The sequence below is a fragment of the Tyto alba genome, unplaced genomic scaffold (assembly GCF_018691265.1).
Source record: "Tyto alba isolate M040663 unplaced genomic scaffold, T.alba_DEE_v4.0 Super-Scaffold_16, whole genome shotgun sequence".
In the NCBI taxonomy this organism is placed as follows: Eukaryota; Metazoa; Chordata; class Aves; order Strigiformes; family Tytonidae; genus Tyto; species Tyto alba.
This window is the reverse complement of record NW_024881278.1, coordinates 15,499,434-15,514,518: the sequence shown is the minus strand read 5'-3', so window position 1 is coordinate 15,514,518 and position 15,085 is coordinate 15,499,434. Positions and strand designations below refer to the sequence as shown.

At 43.3% G+C, this 15,085-nt stretch overlaps 1 non-coding gene across 1 annotated transcript; it reads left to right on the top strand.

Moving 5' to 3' along the window:
* Nucleotides 1-14,667: 14,667 nt before the first annotated feature.
* On the top strand, nucleotides 14,668-14,740 carry TRNAT-UGU. The gene has a single exon. It is a non-coding gene; the product is annotated as a tRNA-Thr (tRNA).
* Nucleotides 14,741-15,085: the final 345 nt, after the last annotated feature.

Sequence of the window (15,085 nt, the reverse complement as noted above, 5' to 3'; positions counted from 1 at the left end):
AGGTCAGAACTCGGTTCAGTAACTATATCTGTAACAAAATAGGATTGCCAAGCCTGAAAATGGGAGCCAAGGGTAACCTAAAGCCTTTAAAACCAGGGGTTTGTGGCAGATCAAAACTAAAAAGATCACATGCATTACTGCCTTAAATATCACAGTTTATATCTCTCTCAGAATGTTGTGAGGATACGACACAAAATTTCAGTCTTTGGGGTGTTAGGCTTGCTGCTGGATGCAAGGCAAGTGCACAGGAGTGTAACGGGAGTACTTACAGGTAGACTGCATGCCTCTTTGCGTTACGCTGCACATGAGCCCCCAGGAATCGGTCACTAGTTGGAAACCTCACGCGCTAAAAGCGAGTTACAAGCTGTCTCATTCAAAGGCTGGACATAGTACGAGCTCCCTTCCAGTTCCTACACCACAAATTCACCATAACACTTTGCTCAAGCTGGCAGATGCAGCAACCGACACAAGAACTTCAGGAGCCATAGAAATGGAAGTGTCACAGTTCCCTCCAGAAGATATTTCCATGCTTCTCCCTGAATCATTGTTGTACTAGGCATGCAGGTTTAAGAGGGTGAGCAGTGATCTGCTATGACCTTATACATGAGCAAGTGACTCCATTCTTTAGAGCTGTCAAGCAGTATTAAATTTATAGTGTTTTCATGCAGATTGTTTACAAATGAGTTCAGTAGATACCAGAAATTTCTTTAGTGTTACATAGGCAGTTGCACAAAGTTTGGCAGAACTCAAGATAAATTCTCCAATTTCTCCAGTACATACTCCTAACCTTCTCACATGACCTGTCTCACATATTGTTCACAAGCTCCCTGTGCTCCACATTCTCACCTCCCAAAATCTCATCCTGCATGTAACATCTGCCAAAAAAAACTACAGACTGCTCCAGGTCCACTCTCAACCTGCTATACTCCCTCTCTCCCCAAGCTCACGTAAAACACCTTCCTTAGGCAGCTGCTACAAAGAAATTCTTGTCTGCAGATGCTTTGATAAACAGCCTGTATTACCAGAAGGATGTACCTATTAGGTAGCGTAACTAGTAATTCCGAGATAGGGTCCCCTGGTACACTTCCACAATGTCTTCTCACTGCTATTACTCAGCAGAACTACTGATGAAAGTCAGTGGGATGATGAAGATAAATAGTAAAAGGCAAATAAAGTCTCCATGCATTGTGTCATGGTCTTTCTTTCAAAGACAGATAACAACCTGCAAAATGCTGAGCTTCATACTGTATGTGACCCAGTGGATTAGTGGCACTATACATTATCAGCTCCTTAGCCCCGGCTGAAGTGTCAGAGAAAGGCAGGTGGGATTATACAGGGAAAAGATTTATATGGCCCTTGTGAGTAGGACGGAGGTCAGCAAATCACTTCATCCTGCCCTAAATCTGCAAGGCGGGACATCTTGGCCGACAAAGACTTCTCCCTTATTTTCTTTTTGATAGCAATTTTGGACAAATTATATGTGCTGTTTTATATATTACAGCTCTGACAGTTTCAGATTATGTCCTTTCCTGCACAACAAGGATATTTTCCACCTCATTGTGTAATTCAAAACTCAAAATTTCATTGGACAATTGCAGATTAGAGCTCTGAAAAGATCTCACTTTCTTCCCTCTGCTTCTGAGGTGAAAATGAAAACCAGAGGGGAGCACTTGATGAAGATTTTTCTGATGGGATCACCTACAGTTTTCACTATTGGTACTGATCACAGCTTGTAAACTCAAACACAAAGAATTATTTTTATTAAATAGCATCCCACAAGCCAAATGATTTTTCCATCCAGCAGCAGCTATGAGAGACAGAAAGGATGTTAAATATAAGCAGTCTAGTTTGAAATGTAAGCACCTCAAAAGAATGTCCAGATCCTGAATTACACGCCTCAAATTGTCATTGGCTCATATTATCATCTAGCATAGACTAGAACAGCATTGTATAATGCAGGATCTGCACTTTGCAGTGTAAACACAGTACACAGCTTGCTCCAATTTGCTCCTACATGAAAGAAACTCTATGTTCTTTACTTCTACTCTGACCTGCTATGCAACTTAGGTAAATTGCTCATCCTCCACAAAGTACGTCAACTGGATGTATCAGAGCTCTGTCTCTAATGCAGGGTCTAGCTGAACTCATGATCAGCTGGAAGAGCTTTGCAAATCTCAGCCTGACATGTTAATTGAGTAAGAGGTTCCACATTTACAGTGGAGCGCAATTCATGCTGCCAAGAGTACAAAGTGCCTTCAGCTGTGCCTGTCACAGGAGCACCCACAGGGTGCACCCACAGCGACCTGCAAGGCAGCCACCATCAGATAAGGTGATCATCTAAAGCTTGACAGCTACATCCAAGCGTAAGGAGCACTTAAGGAAGAAGCTTCTTCGAGAACAAAACGTTGTGGCCTTCCACCGGTGAGGACTGATACCACAAATCTGTGACTCCTTAGACCAGGCAGCGCCCACCAGCATGAATAAAACTGATAAGGCATTCGAAACAGATGGAAGGACATACACTATTGCAGACACTGTTCCAACCTCTGAGGCTGTATTTGGTCATTATGTACCAGAACATCTACACATCAGTCCAACCTGGGCCACAACACATTGACTCATGGAAAGAATATCAGTCTCGCTGATGCTCCTTTTACAAGCAACTCTTAAAGAGAACATGAGCTTTGAACTTCCTTCTGTTGCAGCACAAGAGAGATGCTAAAATGGGAACTGGGAGAATGAGCCTGAAGAAGGCGTTTAAGGGAATAACCCTAGGTCAGAGGGATGAGATAAAGTTTTTCAGGCTCTGCCAATTCATCTAAACAACACTGTGGGCGGGGCCCAAGGGCTTTGGCTTTTCCATCTGCATAATCTTCCAATTTATTAGACTGATGAGTTTTCAGGTGTTTTTTTCTCTTGACAAAGGTGTATTTGTAAAAGGACAAGTATTCCAACTAAGGTGAAAAAAGCAGTCCCTCCCTGCTTCCCCCTCACACATGCAAAGAACACTAAATGCAGCAGTCAGTAGCTGGTGTTACCAATATTTTCTAACCTGTCCCCCAGCAAGTCAGGTGGAAAAGGTAACTCTGGGGTTTCTTCAGCTGAAGTTTGATAGATCAGCTCTTGCTGAACCAAATTGTTTCTGTAAGTGCTTCTGTAAACAAACTAATTAACAAACCCCTACCAGACTGTATTTAGTTTATGCATTTAGTGGTGGCATCTGCACTAGCTAAATCAGACCAGAGCAAGCACACCTACCTCTGGCACGGCATCTAGCAGAGAAAGTATATTAGACTTCTTTTTGTTCACATTTTTTTCTCCTTTCCCTCGAACTCAGTGACCCTCTGTGACAAAGATTTATAGAACTAGCAGTCTAAAGGGGGTCATTGTAGAGCAAGCAAGCATAAAATGAAAATGGAAGAGGTAACTGGAGATTAGCTTAAACCTAGATTCATGTTGTACAATTATCACTGTAAATTCAAGATTCAGAGGAGACAGCAATGTGCTATTACTTCTTACTAAGCACGTCGGAGTGATTTAGAACAACTGACCATCGGTTCAGCTAGAAACAACAACTTAGTCTCAAAATTACCTTGACTTGCTACTTGCTGCTTTAAACACGAGCTCCAGCAATCCACCATCCGGTCTGCAATTCTCAACACTCATGAGGAAAGACAGCAGATCTGAGATTTTCAGCAAGATATCTGTAAAAACATCCCTTTGCTGAGACTGCTGAGGAACATTCACTCGGGAAAGAAAAAGGAGAAATGAACACCAAAGAAGAGAAAGTCTCTTTGCATTGATTTATTCTGCAGTTCACATTCTTAGGCACTGAATTATCCATCTTCCATATAAAATGATGTATTTATTACTATCTATTTTCCAGACATCCCACAATATATACCAAGAATTCTCCTTAGAGATAACTCTCAGCCCAAGGACATGACTAAGGGGATGGGTACAAGGAAAACCATGCTCCTTCGCCTTTCTTTCTCAGCCTTGTACACTAATAAAAACTTGGGTCTCCCTATTCTTGCTTTGCAGACATGGTCAAGGACTCCAAATGTTAAACATGCATGTGAGGCATAAGAATGGTTTAGAACTGACTATGTGCACTCCACACTAACACAAAAGTGTCTGGTGGGCTGGAGATTAAACTGGTGCTTCTGCATTATTGCTGATTGTTTTTCTATTCTCCAGAAGACTTTAAAAGTCTTTATATATTTATTCTAGGAAAAATCCAAACAGTTTACATTCACTTGTCCTATAAAACCACAATAGCTGAGTCAGTCTTTAAAAGCATTCATATTTTTAGTGTTATTTCCCTCATACAGTACTTATTTATTTATCACAAATAGAAATGGATTGTTATTTACTTGAAGATGTGGCCATTTTTTTCCAGAACTGTTTGAAAGAGAAGTCTCTTAACCGTAATCTCTTGTACCATATTAATGGGCACTAGTGCCTTCAACCTTGAAGCAGTTCTGCTTCAACTGTAGAACTAAATAAAAAGTTAATTAATATTCTTTACAGGAAAACAACAGTTCACCACTGGCCAGATTATCCCATTACCAGAATTGCTTCCACCAGAAGAACAGCCAAATAAGCAAAAGGTAAGAGTAATTTTCAACAAGTTTTTGCCTACGGTTGCAGTGGTGGAAAGGTCACCAGAGCTGGGTCCTCTGTAGCTAAGACACATCTCATCCTTTCTTTTTGTGATTTTTCTGGAACACTGATACAGAGCTTTTGCACTGTGGATATGCTGGCAGGAAAACAAGAATGCCTCAAACATACCCACAACGCAATCCCACAGTCCAGTAATGTCTTAACTAGAAGACTAAGAACATTTCATAGATTGCTAAATTATTCCTTACTTTGTAAAGTAAGAGGTGTTTGATATCCCAGAAAGTGTAAAGCCTCTCTAAAGACCTAACAAATACCAAGCAAAAGATACTCCATGCAATCTATATTTTAATTGCTCTGCTGTTAAGGAATGTGTTCTTAACACACTGGATTTCATGCTCTGCGCCACAGCAGATGACCCAACTCTGTTTCACAGCCTGTTTTTCAGTGAATGGAGCCTCTTCTGTTCCTCTCCTCAATGGGAATGACTGGAGGTTTAAAAACAAAAACAACTAGTACAAAAACAAACGAGGCTTCCTGAAGAGCAGCAGGACATTACATCTCTCAAATGAAGACATACTAGAAGGCACAGAAAAGGACTATGGACTAGTACAAGGCAGACATTTCAGCACACTACTGAATACCGCTGTAAATGACACCATTGAAATGCTTTGCTGATCTGAGATCTGAACAGGCTCAGATTCTTATATACAAACTCGTCATCACCTCCTTTCAATCCCATTGGACATGTGAGTCCTGTATTTACTAATCTAACTTGTAGGCTGATTTGATTATCATTTATTTGGCAGAAGTGCCTTTGCATCCTGACCCTCACCACTTCCTACCTCTGACTACACAGAAATATTGACCCAGTCTTTCCACAAGAGTTGGATCAGTTCCACTCCACACTGCACAAACTGTGGGCTTGGTAAATCCACTGCCCTTCAACGAGTCCTGTTTGGAGGGTACAAAGGAGTCACTTCTAAATTTACTCACATAATAGCAAAGTAAATTGGTACAAGCATTTCCCAACACACTGAAAGCATTACTACATCAGTTACCCAAGAGAATTAAGATGCTTAAGATATCTTCTCCACCCTATAGCAGGCTGAGGCATCCTTCAAATAAGTTTTGGCCAGGAGAAGAATTAATAGGCATGTATGAACTTTGAAAGAGATCTGTCATGTATGAAGAGCAGCTGCTGATATCTATGCCCTACAGAGAAGCTCACTTGGAGTTTGATTACAATAGTTTAATGTTCTGATTTGTGAATTACACTCAAGAACAATTTATCCCTTCATGTCAATGAAATCTAACCTCATCAGTCCTGTTTGACATTCTCAGTGGTGATTTTAAAGCTTCTGGGCACATTTGATCATGGAGTCAGCTTGACAATTTTGCTTGAGGGGATTTGTCAAAGCCATTAGAGTGCAGATTGGACGGCAGTGTTGGAAGGATGTGGTATCACCTGCATTAGCCTTCATTAGCTAGCTGGGACCTCGGTGGTAGATATATCTGCACTATTATAGAGTGAGCTAATTTAAAAGATACAAGCCTCAAACCAAAAGCTTTAAACAAAGCTTAATCCAAATCCTCAAGATTCAAAACGTTTTCATTCATTCTCTTCCCATTCATTTTCCGCTCTGCACGATGCATAACATTCGGGAAAGCCAAAGAAAACAGATAGTACCCTGAGGAAGACTGTACTCTCAGTATTTCCATCACAGTTGAAAGCAGGAAAAATGGCAAAGCAGACAAACCCAATCACAAAGCTGAACTGTGGGTGCAAACTTACCCAAAAGAAAGGAGGCTCAAGGGTCTCCAGACAGTTTGGTCCTTCTGAAGCAAAGGAGGGACTTGGAAATGGCCAATTACTTACCACTTCAAAAACCTGACAATACTTTGTCAGCAAAAGCATGCTCTGAAACAGTAGCACCTGCCAAAAAACTGAAGGAGTTGAGATTCTTCCATGCTCAGTGGGCAGCTTATGGAGACAGTGTCAGAAGAAGATCTGATCATGCAAATCCTTTCCAAAATGTGATTCAGGAAAGCTTTACAGCAACAGCCTTGGGAGGAAGGGCTTCTAACAATTACTAGCATAAGACTGGGAGCAGAATTGCAGCTTCCCGGTGTTCAGGACTGGTCACTTCTGAGATTCTTTTCTGGCTCATTTCTAATGTAAGCCAGATCTGAGGAAAGGACACTCTGCTGGTTTACTATCCTAAAACAAATCTGTTGTTAGATTTTATGCAGAAGGCTGAAGCATACCTATATACTAGCTGCTATTTTTGTTCACTTCATAAACTGTAGATGTTCATAACTTGGTCAGAGTGTACACAGGACTCTCAGCAGTTTGGCAGCTGAAGTCAACAAAACCAGAGCATGCAGAACTGCAGCCACCCATGCAACCCATGTTCAAAACCTCAACCAGCAACAGCAAACAAGGGACTGGATTGCAGAGAAGGGCTTCAATATGTCACAAATTCACAGAGAGGGAAGTACACAGAAACCTTCCATCCAACATTTTTTCATTTCAGTTTGTCCAGTCCAGTAACTGGGAAGATGAATATATTCTCCTGGGAGAAAAGAGCAGATGTCCTGAGCCCCATATCCCACGCACAGAAAACTGAAAAGCCTGCATGTAAGCAGGACTGTGCATGTATGTCCTTCCAGCCTGACCCTAGAATCAGAGAGGGGATTTGGTAAACTCCCATTCTCATTTGGTGTCCAGGGGCCAACAACCCTACCTGGGTGCTGAAATACCTGGTCCCAGTCACTCCATTCCTTCAGAGCATGTTTCTGCTTCAGCAGAAACGTCTCAGGATGTCCATCCCAGGGTGGTGAGGACAGGCCTCCAAATGCCTGCAGCTTGGAGCACCACTCTCCCCAGGCACACAAAGACATGGGGGCAGGATATTCTGAACTGCACTGAAGAATAACACATGGCCACTTTTGTGACTCTAACCTACAAACTGTTGTCTCCAGCAGCAAACACATGGCAAAATCAGAGACCTGGGAACAAAACTGTATTTTCAGTTCATTTACTTTTCCCTGGAGGGGGAAAAAAAAAAAAAAAAAAAAATCACATAGCTCCAGTTATCATGTCCAGCACTTAAGCAACAGTTGGCTTTCCACAGTTTATGTATTATTTATTATACATGCATCTTTCCTCCATCTACCTTAAGGGAGCTCCAGAACAAAGAACAATTTATTCCTTGATTAGCATAGAGACTGTCTGCCTGACCTGGGCACTCAGATGTGTTTCACAAGAAAGGGAATGTGAGCACTTGAGGAAGGTGCCTGGTAGTTGTGACAGGTCTTTTATTTTGCCTTTTCCAGTAATTCCAACCCAGAGCAGACCCACACATTTGTATCTTGCTTGGGTAGTTGCATCCTCAGTTGAGCCAAATATTCAAAGCCTTTCAAACAGGCCATGGCTGAGACAACAGCCTCCAATTGACACCAGTGCTGACCACAGTGGGACACATTCCCATTTCCCTACCTCCCACCGAGCTGCAAAAGGAACTTAGTACTTTTACAGCTATAGGTACTTTACAGAAGAAACCATCACAAAAAGTTTATTTAAAACAAGGATTCTGATACCCATTAAGCAGCTTTGTTCCCTGTGTCTAAAAACAGCAACAGAAAAATTAACCTGTTCATGTATTTTTTCAGAGGCAGGTTGTTTTGAGCCATCCTGTTGCTACATTTTTATTCCATTACAGCCCACTTGAAATCTTCTGAGTCTATTTTTATGCTGATAATAATAAGACTTTGCATTTATAGAGCATGCTACAAACAAACACATCCGCCATCCCCTTGGGAGGCTGGGAGGGAAGTGCTGGAGAGCTATGGAAACAGGGCACAGGGTTAAGTAGAAGAGTCCATATTGGAGTAAGGATGGGGACTCTGGATGTCCTGGTTCCTCTGCCTCACACTCATTCCCAAATTGTCCGTTTTCCAAAGAATTTGAAAAGCTTTCTTGGAAAATGTGATCAGTATATTTTTAGCTTGGTTTTCCTTGGAAAAGGGTTGATGTAACCACACTGGCTGCCAACCCCACTCCCAAGTACCTTTCAAATCTGCTAACTGGTTTCAGCCCAGTTTGAGAGGATTAACAGCCTTGAAGATGGTCCTACATTCCTGTAGTTTTTAGAGACAAACAAATGAGCAGAAGCCTTCAGGTTAGTGTCTCCAGAGAGGGAGAACGCAGCTGCTCTACACTCCGCTTGGCAGCACAAACATACCTACAGGGGTATATACATACATAGGCACAAACGTACGTGTTCGGTGACAGACCGGCCAGCTATGGGCCGGACGTTTGCTGCCCTGTGGGCTTCCATGAGGGATGTGCAAGGACAAGCAGCTGGGCGACGGCAGCACGCAGCTTGCAACGTGCTGCCTCTTCGGGGCAGCCGGACCCGCGGGGACCAGGGCGGACAGGCCCCAGGCCGCCATGCTTTGGCTGCAGGGCCCTGCGGGTAGGCTCGACGCGTTTCAGGGGGCGAAAGGCGCACCCAGCCAGGGGAGAGCGCCCGCTGGGCAGAGCCCGGCCAGGCACGTGGCACAGGGCTTTCTTCACCCACCTGCTAGAAGGGGCCGATCCCTCCGGCGGGTCCCCGGGGGGAAGGCCTCGTGCTCTCCCAGAGGGGTGGAGCGCGGGGGCATCTCTCTCTGTCCCTCCCCAGCCGGGCTCCAGGAGCGTCCCCGTCTTCAAGGCAGAGGCCAGGCATGGCCAAGTCCTGTTCTGCACTTTGAAGAACATTATGTCCTTCTGCTAAGACGCAGGCCTCCTAAACATTTTCAGCAAGAGATCGTTTTGATATAAGCAGACACAACTTCTTTTTAATCCAGGGCAGGAAAAAGGAAATATTCTAGCTCCTTCTCAAACTGCATAACTGTCATGACAACATCTTTCACTTGCAGCCAGGTTAGCTTGGAAGAGGTAACATCTTGATTTTTCAAAGTTTCTAAAGATTACCAGCTACCTTATTATCACAATCAGAAACGCTTTATTATAACAAATAGCTTCAAATCTGATCTAGATCAGAGAAATAACTCTGAAGCAAAAAAAAAATAGATTACTGCTTTCTTGTTTCAGGAAGAAAATCATAAAACATTTGAAGACAACATCTCTTCTGCTTGAATTCTCCATATTAAGAAAAGTGCATAAGATGCATGTTAGCTTCAAGGAAAAAAAGATTAAAAAAAAAAAGTAACTGTATTGTGTTCCACAACAGGTGAGCACAATGAAGCAGAGACAGAACCATTACTCTGGAGCATGACTTGAGAATAGTGACGGCTTCTCCATGGAAAAGTACTGATGTTCAAATATAAATGATGAGCACCACAACACCCATTACATGAGCTGGCCTATAAGCAAGCAGAAATGCATGGAATATGGTTGTCTTTACATTTCCCTTGTGTGCTGTGTCACCTTTCTGAAGAAAAAAAGAACTGAATTTTCATAGACACATCAGTCCTTGACTCCTCTTCAGAGCTGCACAGAATGCTATTAAAAAGGCAGGATTTTTTTTTTTGCATGTGATATTGGATATTTGTCCAAAAGAAGAGTGCTGAAAATACCAAAGTAATTTTGAAAGGTCACTGTATCTGTTGCATGTTCAAACTTCTTTCCTATGGAATGCAGAGAATCAGAGAAGGGAAGGGTGCACATCAGTATCCCATGCTAGGTTGGAGTAGGGATTCAAGCAGTGCATAAGCTCAAACCTAGAAACAGCCTTCCCAGCACCTTATCCAGACTCTGTTATACAAGGTAACTGTCAGTGGAAAAATCATAGGAGGTTAATTTTGTTGATTTTTATCTAGTTCTAGCTCATGTTTTGTATCCAATGTTTCAAGGACAAGTGGATCGTTCCTGTATAATTTGGAGAACAATGTTTTTTAAAAGGATTGATTGGGTCAAAACTGCAGAGCAACAGGACATCTCCTCAGGCATACCCCAATCAAACAGGACCTAAAGCTCCACATAAAGAAGGCAGGCCTCAACCACATATTGAGATCCTTGAGTGCCTAAAATACCCAATGGACCGGCTCCAAAAGCTACCCCAACTCAGCAGGATGTGTTCCCCTGATTTTAATAACATTTTACTCCAAAAATCCCCTTGCATTTGTATAAGAAACAGTAATCCATCAGCACTTGCAAATTAAAATTAATACCTTAAACTCAGACACCTTTAGTTACTGTAAAGTTTCTTTAAGAAATAAAACCAACAGTACTGAACCTGTCAAACAATTAAAACCCCCAGAACATCCCGTTTCATAAAAAGGCTGGAGCTGTGCTGCAAGTCCTTTCTCACAGAGGTTGACAAGGAAAGGCAAGCATGCCAGTTTTGCTGATCTGTACTTCTGCAGAGATAATCCCAGATGTGGTAGGCTGCCCCTGGGACACAGGAAATCAGATGTGAAGAGGAGAAAGGTAGGCAAGCCACAACAACCTGTTAGACACACCACGTCTGCAGGGAAAACTGTCACTGCTATTTATTTCATACTACTGCAGCCCAAAGCTGGTAGGTGGTTTGTGCAACAAAGAACTGAAGCCTGCAAAACACCAGTGAAACTGAATTCATCAGGGAACTGGATGGCAAACCAGGCAAAGATGTTTAGAAAAAGAGAATACTATAGTATAAGAGAATTTCTAGGGATAATTCATGAACCAGCTATCTGAAGAGTCATTCCTTTTGTTGACTTCTGTTAGCATTTGAATGCAAGCTATGGCAATAAGATCATAGGGAACATGCATGAGATTAGCTCACTGCTCTTAACAAGACAGATGTAAATTCATAGCAACATAGTTGACATCTGCAGACTGACACCAGCTCTACACACAGTTAAGCGTGTGTTTGTTCAGTGAGGCTGTTAAGGAGAGTCAGGGAGCTAATCATGAACGGCTAAGTCATTTTTTAATAACAGCCTTGGTCCAGCCTGAGGACAAAATTATATCTATTCTTATACTAGCTACTCTAATTTTTAGCTTGATGCCTGTCCTTGGTGTAGAGAAGGTCTAGGATATATCTTTCAAATCCTGCTGCTTCTTAACAGCTTTCTTCAGTAAGGGGAAATTTTTCTGCATGCTGGTCCCAATAACTTTCAGCATTCCTCCCTTCCTGGGGAGTGTCTGTCTTACAAAACTTCTATATGAAATAAAAAGCCAAACGTGTTACACCAGCAAGGCAGTTTGCAAAGGATCTGCCTATTTGCTTTCATTAAGGCCTTTACTAAACAGCAGATATTAGCCCTCCACTTTTATCAGCATTAATTCACTGAACCAGATGAAAATAACACATGCTTGGGAAAGTCCTGACTGAGCAAGGGGAACACTTAACATGAGTTTAATCTTACTGCAAATCAGCAGAAATTTTACAGAGCATATATAAACAGGGAAATGTTTGGCACATCTTTAGAGGTAAATTATCCTACAGATTTTTTTAAAAACCTGTGTGGTAAATATTCACTTTTCAGCATTTGAATTCCGTTAAAACATTTTCCTCACCCTTTCACACAGTACTTAGGTTCCACCTAGTGGCTTTCAACAGCAATAAACAGAAGATGAGAGGCATTTTATTGCATAAATGCTTAATTTTCAAAATCTGTGTGTCTAGTTGCAGAAATGTTCATAGAGTCTTCTTTAGACATATCATTTATCTTGCCATCTCCCTACAAATTCTCTTGGTCCTCCGACGGGAATTCTACCGCCACAGTTACTCTAGTTTAAACATCTCACTTAACGGCTGACATCTGCAGCGTCGTCTCCCTTCGCTGTCAGCTGAGAAACAAGCACTCCTAAACCATGATTCAGAGGACTTATTTGAGAGGTTGACCCTCATATGAGATGAGCTGCATCCTAGAAAGTATCTCATTTCCTCATTTCCATTAGAAGGAGAAGCTAGAGGGCTCCCTGATAGCCTGGTACTTGAATCACACATCTTGAATCCCACCCAGGGTGTCTAAGATTCTGTCTGCTACCCAGCATCTGAAGTGTAGCCCACCTTGCAGTAGCTCTAAGCAGGCAGCCAAAGGACTCTGGAAGCAGGGCAACCACAGCAGTTACAGACTTTGAACCTAGGTTAAAAAACAATAGTGACAGCTAGCCATACTATCGCAGAAAGCCGGGTTTCAACAGTATTCTGTTCTCAGAATACCTCTCACCCTGCTGCTCAACTCTGTTAGACTGGTGAAGGTAGGTTTGTCTTATAGCAGGAAAGGTGTAAGATGGTTCTGCTCCTACCTATTTTAAGGTTATAAAACAAGCTATGCTTATATTTCGGTTCCCTGAAGCATTAGCGGAACACTCACCACAGACATTTTAGCCCTCTTTGGAAGAGCTTTAGCAACTCTAAAGAGTCACTATCTTCAAAGGGAAGGGAAAAAAAAAATCAACCATCAAAGAAATGTGAAACTTCACAAATTCATCAGCTGCCACATTAGAGGTCAAAAGCAGATAATGTAATTTTAGTGTCTTGAATAAACAGCGAGACAGAGCTCACCAGAACTGGTCTAGTTTGTCCACAGAGATCATATCCATTTAAAGAAAAGGTGAAAAAATAATAAATAAATAAATAAATTTAAAAAAAAAAAAAAAATAACAAACCAGGAAGTTGACCTAGTTCATGATTTGTGGCGTGTGGGATAGATGAAAGGTCTTTAACTTCTTAATGCAGCTTTTCCTGTCTATTCTTATTTCAAGGAGCTTTACTTTTGGTCACGCGCAGTTTGAGGCTCACACCCAGCAAATCATGTCTGCTTTTCTAGTGTGCAGCAGAATTGCTCGGATTTATTACTCTATAGTGGTGTCCTTCAATTTCCTCTCCACAATTTACCTTTTCACCCTCACCTAAACTTTCTCGGAAGAGGGCTGTATATGACAAGCTCGTTCTTTTATGCAAAGATCTTCAATGGTTTCAAATATCCTTGCTCTGTAAAAATTCAAGGAGAAACTAAGGCTACACAATGCCTATCTTGCCACTGGGTTCACATCCTAGTCAACCTGGACTTGTGGTTTATTTGCAAGATCATTAAACCTGTTTTTCTGTAAGAGTTACTTCACAAAACCTCAGAAGATTTACAACACCAAGTTGATTCAACATCAAGACGATTATCTCCATTTAAACTAAGTTGTTCTGTTGGGTTTTTTTTTTTTCGTTTTGCTTTGTTTTGGTTTGTTTTTCACTTCACACAAAACCATATGCTGCACAGCCTTACCTCCCAAAATCTTGAATCTGCTCCCACCATGGGAGCAACTGCTCCCTCCTTCACAGCACCGAGGACACTGCTAGACAGCCTGCTGACGTCGAAAGAAAAAGGGTTAAGAGTTCCAAAGATGCCCAACTGAGCAACTATGTGTATCTGATGGAGGACTGCCTGGCCTTGGTCACCTCCAAACCTTGGAACATTCCTAATCTCCAACGAAGGCAGCATGGAAGCTCCCGGGTTAAGCAAGCTGTGAATTTCTGTTTTGCAGCTTTATGGGCACAATTTTGGAATAAAGTCACGATGAGAGTGTATCCTGTAGTAACCTTTGGTAATTAGAATACCAAAATAAGCGCCCGCTTGTGAATAATGAGCACGCTAATGAGGGGACCTCCCCAAACGTTTTATACATGAGATAAAATGCTTATGTATGGCGGGGGCGGGGCGGGCGAGAGGTGCACGAGGAAGTGTGAGAACACCAGCCGACTACGTCTTGTTGCTATAAAAAAGGAAGGCTTGGGGTGCTCGGGGCGCTCGTTGGTGCCGGGTGCCCGGCCCCCTGCGCTGCAGAAATAAAGACAAATATCTCGCCCCCCGCCCCTCCCGCCCCTCCCAGCTCCGCGCACGCCGCGGGCAGGGCCCTGGCTCGGCACAGGGGGCGCAGGGCAGGGCCGGGGGTGGGCGCCGGCAGCTCGGCTCTTCGCACCGCCGCGTCACGTCCACCCAGGAAAAGGGGTGCTGACCCCCACGGTCCCCCACGCCCTACCCCCCCCCCAGCCCCCGGCAGCGCGGGGAGAGGCACAGGGCGCGTCGGCAGCGCTGGAAATGATAGGTGGCTCCATAGCTCAGTGGTTAGAGCACTGGTCTTGTAAACCAGGGGTCGCGAGTTCGATCCTCGCTGGGGCCTCCCGAGCTTTTCAATCGCTGCGCTTTTTCTTGCCTTTTTTTTTTTTTTTTTTCCCCAGTCTTTTTTCCCCTCCCTTGACCAAGCCGGGAATTTCGTTCCTCAGGGGCGGGGGGGGCTCAGCGGTGCTGAGTGGCTCGTTCCCGCCGGCCCCAGCCGCGGCAGCAGAGCGCTGCTTTTTGCAACCCGCAAGCGCGCGGGCAGAGCAGGGCAAAGGGGACGCCGAAACGGCAAAACGGCGCGGTATGGTTTTTGGTCACCGTCCTCTCTCCCCGCTCCCCCCCCAGCATCCCGCTGTGCGCTCGGTGTAGTTCAGCTGAAGGGCGAAGAAAAAAAAAAAGAAAGAGG